Source organism: Schistocerca gregaria, chromosome 1, assembly GCF_023897955.1.
Source record: "Schistocerca gregaria isolate iqSchGreg1 chromosome 1, iqSchGreg1.2, whole genome shotgun sequence".
Classification (NCBI taxonomy): domain Eukaryota; kingdom Metazoa; phylum Arthropoda; class Insecta; order Orthoptera; family Acrididae; genus Schistocerca; species Schistocerca gregaria.
The window spans coordinates 687,896,598-687,905,641 of record NC_064920.1 but is presented as its reverse complement, the minus strand read 5'-3'; the positions used below and the strand labels follow the sequence as shown (position 1 = coordinate 687,905,641).

At 38.3% G+C, this 9,044-nt stretch overlaps 1 non-coding gene across 1 annotated transcript; it reads right to left on the bottom strand.

Moving 5' to 3' along the window:
- Nucleotides 1-6,066: 6,066 nt before the first annotated feature.
- On the bottom strand, nucleotides 6,067-6,139 carry Trnaa-agc (transfer RNA alanine (anticodon AGC)). The gene has a single exon. It is a non-coding gene; the product is annotated as a tRNA-Ala (tRNA).
- Nucleotides 6,140-9,044: the final 2,905 nt, after the last annotated feature.

Here is a 9,044-nt window from a genome sequence, read left to right as displayed (position 1 = left end):
CTTTACCATCCTTATAACTTTATTTTAATCGTCTTATTGGTAACACTAGTCTAGGTTTATGTTAATGTGTAATCCACATCAGCACATGTGGCAGATTCTTAACCAGCAAAGAAGCACAGCACTGTTAAATAGCAGATATTTAAGTTAAGTGGTACACACACGTTAATTTCGTTACTTAATTACAGATTTAGGGTTCATTTTTGAAAGCAAGCTTTTTAAGAAAATTTGGTAATTGTATCAGTTTCTCGCATTATATTTGAAGTAATGTTAAGGACGTGCACACATGTCCATGTAGGCGAAGGTTACCTAGTGAACAAGCACTGTGAACATTACATGTTTTGCATTCGAATCTGTAAGTCTGATTGGAATGAGTTATTGTTTAGTGCTGCAGCTTTCCATTCAATCGTGCTTTGCCTCATATCTGTTCCATTATCTGAATCAGCCTTTCAGACAGAAATGCAAACCATAAAACAAATTGCTTCCAGCAATGGCTACAGCTTTGTCCTGATTGATAATATACTGTGAAAAAAGAAAATGTGTAAAATTACACCACTTCTCTATGCTGGCAAACAGCAGTCACTCAGTAATTACCAATTCCAGTGCAAAATTCCATATATTGGAAACATTTCAAACAGCCTTGCACAAAAGTTAAAATCTCACAATTATGACCTTCATTTTACAATATCAATGATGCATCAAAATTTTGATTCACTACTAAAGGCAAACTGCAACCATTGGCACAGAGTCGTGTATATAAGATTATTTGCAAGCAGTATGAAAAAGTGTATATTTGTCAGTCAGGCAGAGCCATGGCAATTAGGCTAAGAGAATATGAGAACCGGAGATTAAGGAGGAAATATTTAACCTTGGCTGATCATCTTTTGGTAAACAAAACCATTTATATGATGTAGAATGTGAAGTTATACATTTTGTCAAGGAACACACAAAGAAAACTCCACTGAAAATCAACACTATGTCAGCTTAGCACTAATTGACCAGGCTCAATTTTCATTTACTTCTTTGTTAAATTAAGTATTCGTTACAAATATTAGATTAAAAATACAAATTCTCATCAGTTGCATGCAGACCCATATAAAAACTTTGTTTAAACCTTTTTTACTTAACATAATTATTTGTATGTGACGAAAAAAATGAAATGTTTGGCATCTAAACACTCTTTCAATGTTGTATCTTCTGTACAAATAATATCTGTGTAAGTGGCACATCATGTTTATTTGTGTTTGCGACATTCAGTTTGCACCTGAAGATGGCCTGAGAAGCTTCATGTCCAAATAAAAATAATTTTGCGGCACATTAGGAAGTGTTTTCATATTTAATATTAATAAAATTATTCTTTCTCCTGCACCCCAGACTGCTTTTCTTCCGAAATTATTTGACCAACACTGAAAAATAGCTGCAATTACATTTGTTCGTCCAAAGAGAGGATTTATGATTCCATAGAAAAATAATGTGGATAAATATACTAATATTAGGCCTTGAGGAATTGAAGTACGCGAAACTGTGGACACAATCACTCGGTTATTCTGTAAAATAAACCATTCGGTATCATTCTACCAATATTTCATAATAGCTACTTCAACTCACGCACTGAAATATTCATTTGCTTCCTTGTGCTATAAGTCTTCGTTCCCAGTCCGTAGGGGAATTGGAAATTTGTTTATGGCCTGCGAATTTAATGGCCATGACTAGGACCCAGATTTTTAGGTTTTTGCAGTATGGATTTATTCCTTTTTTCTTGGAGTAGTCCGTTTCAGGTTTAAACAAAGTATTTTAGCGTTTCTGGAGTCTTTTAATGAAAACGTAATGAACGCTAACATAAACAGAAAATTTTATTACGGTTTTGACGTAGTTATTGTAGTTCCTTGTGGACAATAAACAGCTAACCGTTCCTCATATGGGCACCTCAAAAACGCATAAACTCTCGAGAAATTTACCTGTACTGTAATTATTTTCTACCAAGCGAGGTGGCTTACTGGTTAGCACACTGGACTCGCATTCGGGAGGACGATGGTTCAATCCTACGTCCGACCATTCTAATTTAGGTTTTCCGTGATTTCCCTAAATCGCCCCAGGCAAATACCGGGATGGTTCCTTTGAAAGGGAACGGCCGATTTCCTTCCCCGTCCTTCGCTAATCCGATGAGACCGATGACCTCGCTGTTTGATCTCTTCCCCCAAAACAACAACAATTATTTTCTCTTTTCACAATATTTTAATAAAAAGGCTTTTAGTGACAAGTTCTTTTCATATTTCAATCATAAAACCACACACTTCAGATGTGTACCTATGTATGACCACAATCTGTGGCCTAGTGCCATAACTAACAAGAAATTTTATATCACATTTCGCTATTGCAATACACTTTCAACCACATCTATGTTTTGTAGTAAATTGATGCTTTTTCTGTTGTTTTTTAGTACATTATTGTAGTCTGAAAAATATCTCTCTACAGCGCAATACATTTTTGTATTCTGAAAAATATCTCTCTACAGTGCAAGGGGTCAATGGTGCATATTTCATAGACGCAGTTGCTCGTGGCCCCCAATATTAGCCATCTTCGAACTTGTAACCCTGAATAGTGGCGGACAACTTCTACTTACCTTCATATCCGTGATTCTTCAGAGGAAATTGCGTAATGTAGTGACGCATGCTGTAGCCACTGAATCTGGTCTTTCCACTAGATACATCTGCACTTTGGAGAGTACATCTGCTGCGTCTTTCAGTGGACTCTAGGTGTTGAAGTGCAATGGGTAGGTGTTGGAAATCAGTTTTTCAAAATGTAACGATGCAACATTCCTGTTATTCTTAAGCACTGTCATGGCTTTTTTGATGAAAGTTGACTTACCAGAGCGAAATGTGCCTAGTACCTCTTTCACTTTTTGGTACTGTTCGGCGTATATAAAGCCGCCAAGAGTAAGGTGCACCAACATGTAAGCACAGGTTCAGGTGGGAGGGGAATGTTTCGAGCTATTTCCTTAAAGGATTGAATGCGGGTAAGAGTTTTGAGAAAATTTTCTGAACAGAGGAGATATTAATGTTAACCTCAGGAAAGTTATTTAAACTTTCTCTGCTAGACAGTGTATGCCATGGGCAAGGCACGTCCAATGGATCATACTGGAATAATAGTAAAGGCAGCGCAGTGTTTCACGAACAGCAAAAATTTCTCACACCTCTCTTATGCTGGCCAGAGGATGCATACTACAGTACTGTGATTCATCTTTTCCAATTTTCTGCACAGGAGTAGATGGGGTTTTCCTGGTGCCACGGAATCTAATTTTCTCACACATCATTAGCTGTAAATCTGCCACAACTCTCAATGGTCTCGTCGACTGAAAGACAAATGTAGTGGTCACCAATGTCTGTTTTAATATCAGCAGTAGTCTCTTCCATACACCTGCTTCAAATAATTTTTGCGCAATGACGACTCATTTGGGTAAACGGCAACAGCTGATACTCTCCAGGAAGCCCTTACAAGTAGGGCTCTTTAGCACGTTCCATGGCACATAAGCCTACACCAAGGTCTGACACAGGTCTACATTAAAGTTGTCCACTGCAGTGCTTGTCATAGAGGATATTAATTGTTGGAGCTGGCGTTTGTTCTTCTTCCTAGTGACGCTCGTAATGCGTGCCGCGAAATCCTTGTGTTGAAGGAATGCGACTTTTTATCATGGCTTCCCTAAAATTAAAGCAGAAGAACATTAAGAACAGTAATTAAATATGAGGATATGAGCATGTAAAAATGTCAACTTCAACTGAATCACTTATGCATAGTAGCACACTAATTTTAAAACACGATTTGAAAATCCGAGGGAAGCGGACTAGCAAGTAGACTGGCAGATAAAATAATGAAAAAAATAGTATGTGTTTTATTCGTTTGTTCTTGGCTGGTTCGATCACCAGTTATGAAACTGGTGTTTTTCCCAAACAAACGTCGGAAAAAACAATTATTGACGATTTACATTTAGGTATATCGTTTAAAGTGAACTAATGGAACACACCACAACACTTTGTTTCTTTGCTACAAAAAGATATAGACTCAATTGTCACTGGTGGGTTGCTTTAGTATACCTTTCTATTGTCAGACAGCACATGAGTGAAAGGTGGCTGGCTTTGTCCCAATGCAGCAGCGTGTGGATACTTTCTCAAAGTGACAGTGCTTCATACATAGTGATGATTTTAGTATTGGCTACATTTGCTATTAGTTCCGAACTACAAAAATAGGTGGATTCAAGTGCCACCAATGCAGCAACGTACTTCCTCATTATCGAGTGAAAGAGAAAAGCGACCTTGCTTGATCCCAGTGCAGTTAAACAGGGTGTTTCAAAAAGGAGTTTACAACTTTGAAAATTCGTATAAATTAATTCATAGTACCTATAGAGGTGATTATGGTGTCATTCTGTAGGGAAATGCATCAAGTTTTGTCTCGCGTAATTCGCTAGTGCCGAATCGCACAGTAAGGAGCGCTAGCGGTAGTTGCGCTAAAGATGGCTGCTTTCAGTAGACCTGAGCGTGCTAGCTGTGTGTTTTGGTTTGAAGAATCGAAGTCAGCGACAACAGTTCAGCGTAATTTCCGTACCAATAACGCTAAAGATCCTAATAGTAGGTCTAAAGTTTATAAGTGACATAAATTTTTAGCAGAAACAGGGTGCTCAGTAAAACATGGCAAATTATCAGGTTGTCCAAGCACATCTGGCGACGTCATTGAACAAGTGAGACAACGTTCTGTCAACAGACCTACGAAATCGACCTGGCGTGCATCTCGCGAACTGCAAATCCTTCATACGACTGTTTAGCATGTGTTGAGCTACATTTGAAACCGTACAGTTTGACGATCGTATAAACAATAAAAGACACAGATAAAATTACTCTCAAGAAATTCTGTGCAGATATGTTAAATCGATTAATGAGGATGAACATTTCTTGGACAAAATCATCTTTCCTGAGGAGCTGACGTTTCACTTAAGTGGCAAGGTTAACGGACATAATTGTAGGATTTGGGGCAGTGAAAATCCACATCAAACATTGCAACATGTTTCTTGACAGCCCTAAAGTGAACGTTTTTTGTGCCTTGAGCAAGAACAAAATGTACGGTCCCTTTTTTTCCATGAGGGAACCATCAATTGGATAGTGTACATGGATACGTTACCAAAAATTTTGATTCCACAAATCGATAAGAGCGAAATGATGTATTCACGCAAGATGGTGCACCACTCCACTAACCGGCTGACATCCAGGATTTTCTCAGTGACCAATTTCTAGGTCAATGGATTAGCCATGATGTGCAAATTGCATGGCCCCTCACGTTCCCCAGACCTGACACTACTCGATTTTTTTATGGGCATTCATCAAGGATTTCGTGTTTGTTTCTGCTGTACCAGCTTCTCTACCTAAACTCCCAACAAGAATTTACGCCGAAACTGAGAGAGTTACGCCTGCAATACTACAGTGAGTTTGGAAAGAAATTTACTTCCGATAGAATGTGTGCAGGATAACCAACAGAAGCCACATGTGACATCTTTAAGTCGTTTCTAAAAATGTGCAAATTCACATTACTGATTTTCCTTAGTGTTAATTGAGAACATTTATTACAAAACCATGTTTTTCTGTAAATGTGCTCTGTAGTCTGTACTTTTTTTCTGAAAGCCCTTTTTACCTGTCTTTAGAGTTTAAGTTCGTTTCAGCCTTTCTAGATCCTATTCATGACTCAGATGGGAACCGATATTAATTGTTGCATACACACTTTCTGTTTCAATCACATAGGAAACCCATTCGATGTTTTCATTTGTCTCATTATGTAAAATTCCACTCCTTAGTTATTGTGATAATAGTTTATTGCGACTATGTATTTTCTGTTGACATTCTATGACAAAACTATTTCATTACACAGTGTAGATGACAACAGGATGAAACCTCACGAACAGTAAGCGCAATGTCTCAATAGATGTATCTTCGACTACTTGGACTTAAGGAAAATAACCACATGCTATTTTACTTGCGATTTGATTGTTCTTGTGGATGTAAGTGGAAACAACTTTTAAAAATATTGTGGAGGCGCCGGGTATCGATCCCGGTACCTCTCGCATGCTAAGCGAGCGCTCTACCATCTGAGCTACGCCCCCTGAACGAAAGTAGATTACCTCAGCAAAAGTATAAAAGCTGACAGTAAACATTGTCTTAAATGAACTTCCAAGAATTTGTTATATGCGATAATATCTTAAACATTTATCTTGCATTACATAAAAAATGAAATTGGTTACATATGAAAACAAAAAACTATGCAATGTTAGATACGCAGCTTAGCTCAACAGTATTATGAAATTGGAATATTTTGAAACCAAAATACAACTAGCATTGATTATTGTGAATTACGTTTTCGTTATAGAGCACAGTGCCTAACCTTGCGATTAAAACACAACTGTAACGGAAGCTGTCTGTACGATTTGAGCTCGATGCCTCCTATATTTCCGCAGTAAGTAAAAAGTTCAAATTTTTGCGCAGATTCCAGAATAAACACTACACTACATTAAACCTTTTTCTGTCTTCTGCTACAGTGAAACAACCCCCAGCGCCCAGCATTAAGTTTTAAAAGGAGTATGTAAATCTCTGAAGTTTCAGTTGCAGGTAAAAAAGTTTTTCATTAAGCACCTGGCTGCACGTATCAGCATTATAATTAATTTTCATACACAAATGCGGTGTTCAAACATAACCGTAATGAATAAAGTTAAACAAATGTTTTTTTAAAACGTATTTTGAAGCTCTTTGTATTCTCACAAATAATTCCACTAACGAAACATGGAAAAATTGAAGTTATACGTGGCTACTTGGAAGCGATAATGAACGTCCGAAATGTATTAAATAATTCTTACATCAATGTGTACATAAATACCAGTAAACCCCAATTCTTTCAAGAATCGGCCTCCCATGTTTTTAATTCATCTTCAAACGCCTGATTACAGGCACTTTACAAACGTGGTTAAGTGTTAAACGTTTGACGTTAAACACGTACATGAGAAAAAGTTTAGGAAAGGTTTGAAATTATGTTCACAGTTTGTTGGGATGTGCTTGTATAATCAGCAGGGACGCTGAGAGCCTGGACTGGGCCCGGGGCAAGATCTGTGACTGGGGCCACTTCTCCAAATATAGCAACCCAATTTTGTTGTTAGTTTAAAGAAGGTCTGACATGATTTAAAAATAATGAAAATTCGGGGATGTTGGAGACACACAAAAAGTACTCATTGGAATTAAATATAGAGGGTGGTCCATTAATAGCGACCGGGCCAAATGTCTCACGAAATAGGTATCAAACGAAACTCGTCTAGCTTGAAGGGGGAAACCAGATGACGCTATGGTTGGCCCGCTAGATGGCGCTGCCATAGGTCAAACGGATATCAACTACGATTTTTTAAATAGGAACTCCCATTTTTATTACGTATATTCATGCAGTATGTAAAAAAATATGAATGTTTTAATTGAACCACTTTTTTCACTTTGTGATAGGTGGTGCCGTAATAATCACAAACCTAGCCTTCAAGCTAGACGAATTTCGTTCTTTGTAGTTTTTTCGTTTGACGCTTATTTCGTGATATTTGGGCCGGTCATGATCAATGGACCACCCTGTAGAACACACATAATTTCTTATTGAATATTAAGCATATCTTCACCAATGAAATCGATCTGTGCACGGCAGTACAAGGTACCAATATATTCCAAAAAGCCTAGCGCGAAAATGCAATGTTTCAGGGGCCCATATCTCGGGTTCTGTCGACCACAGTGGGGGTCAAATGTATTGGATAGCGCTTAGCCTAGCGACCATTTGTATACTTACCGGAAGAATGGGCAAACTGTAGCTATCCTACAGTACTGGGTCAAAATTTAAACATTACACACTTTCTCCATCCCAGGAAATTGAAGAAATCGATAGATTCTTTTGCATTAGGTGTGGTTTATGGTGCACGTTATGCATTTTAAAAAACATCATCTTTTGTTAATGGGCGAATCATGACAAAACCACGAAAAACCACAATTTTTGGGTATGAAAGTATACGTTGTGGGGATGGCCACTTCTATAAAGTCTATTCATGGCAGATTGCACGAAAATTTTACCATATTTTCTTAAGACGGTATTCTCGGGAAGCTCTGAAAATTTTTTCGATGTCATTATCCACCACCGAGAACCAGAGGTTCAACTTTGTCGTACTTATCCAGTAAAATATGCACGTAATATTTGGTCTGAGGCGTAAATGAAGTTTTAACTGCCGGCGTGGACACATGGCAAGCGTTCTAGGGTCACCGCAGAATCGTCAGCATTTTTTACCAGTTATAATGGGCTCTTCACACTTATAAAAATATGCTCAAAGTGAAACTGTAATTAAAAAAGTCTAAAGAGAGTCTTAACTTGCCTAAAAAGAACATAAAATGAGTGCCAAAAATTATGTATAACTGGAAAGACGCCAAATTCAGTGAAATGTTTCTCATAACATTTTTATTCTTATGACACAAATAATAAGCTGAATATTTGCGATGAACTGGGAAAGATGAGAAAACTATTAAGAAAAACACATAGCAAACGATTTTGTGTTAACCTTACATAAGGCGCAAGCTGTGAGCCCAAATTTCTAGGGTCGTGTGACGGTCTCCCGTCGGGTAGACAGTTCGCCGGGTGCAAGTCTTTTCGATTTGACGCCACTTCGGCGACTTGCGCGTCGATGGGGATGAAATGATGACGATTAGCACAACACAACACCCAGTCCCTGAGTGGAAAAAATCTCCGACCCATCTGGGAATCGAACCTCGGCCATTAGAATTGACATTCTGTCGCGCTGACCATTCAGCTACCGGGGGCGGACATTTCTTGGGTAAGGCTAGAGAAGAAGACCAACTTTCACTTGCAACATCAAAACGCCAGGCCCCACACCAGTTTTGCGACCTTTCAAGTAACTGCAAAATTCGGCTGACTGTCTTACCACATCTATCGTATAGGTCAGATTTAGCGCCGTCAGACTTACATCTCTTTTTGCCTCTGAA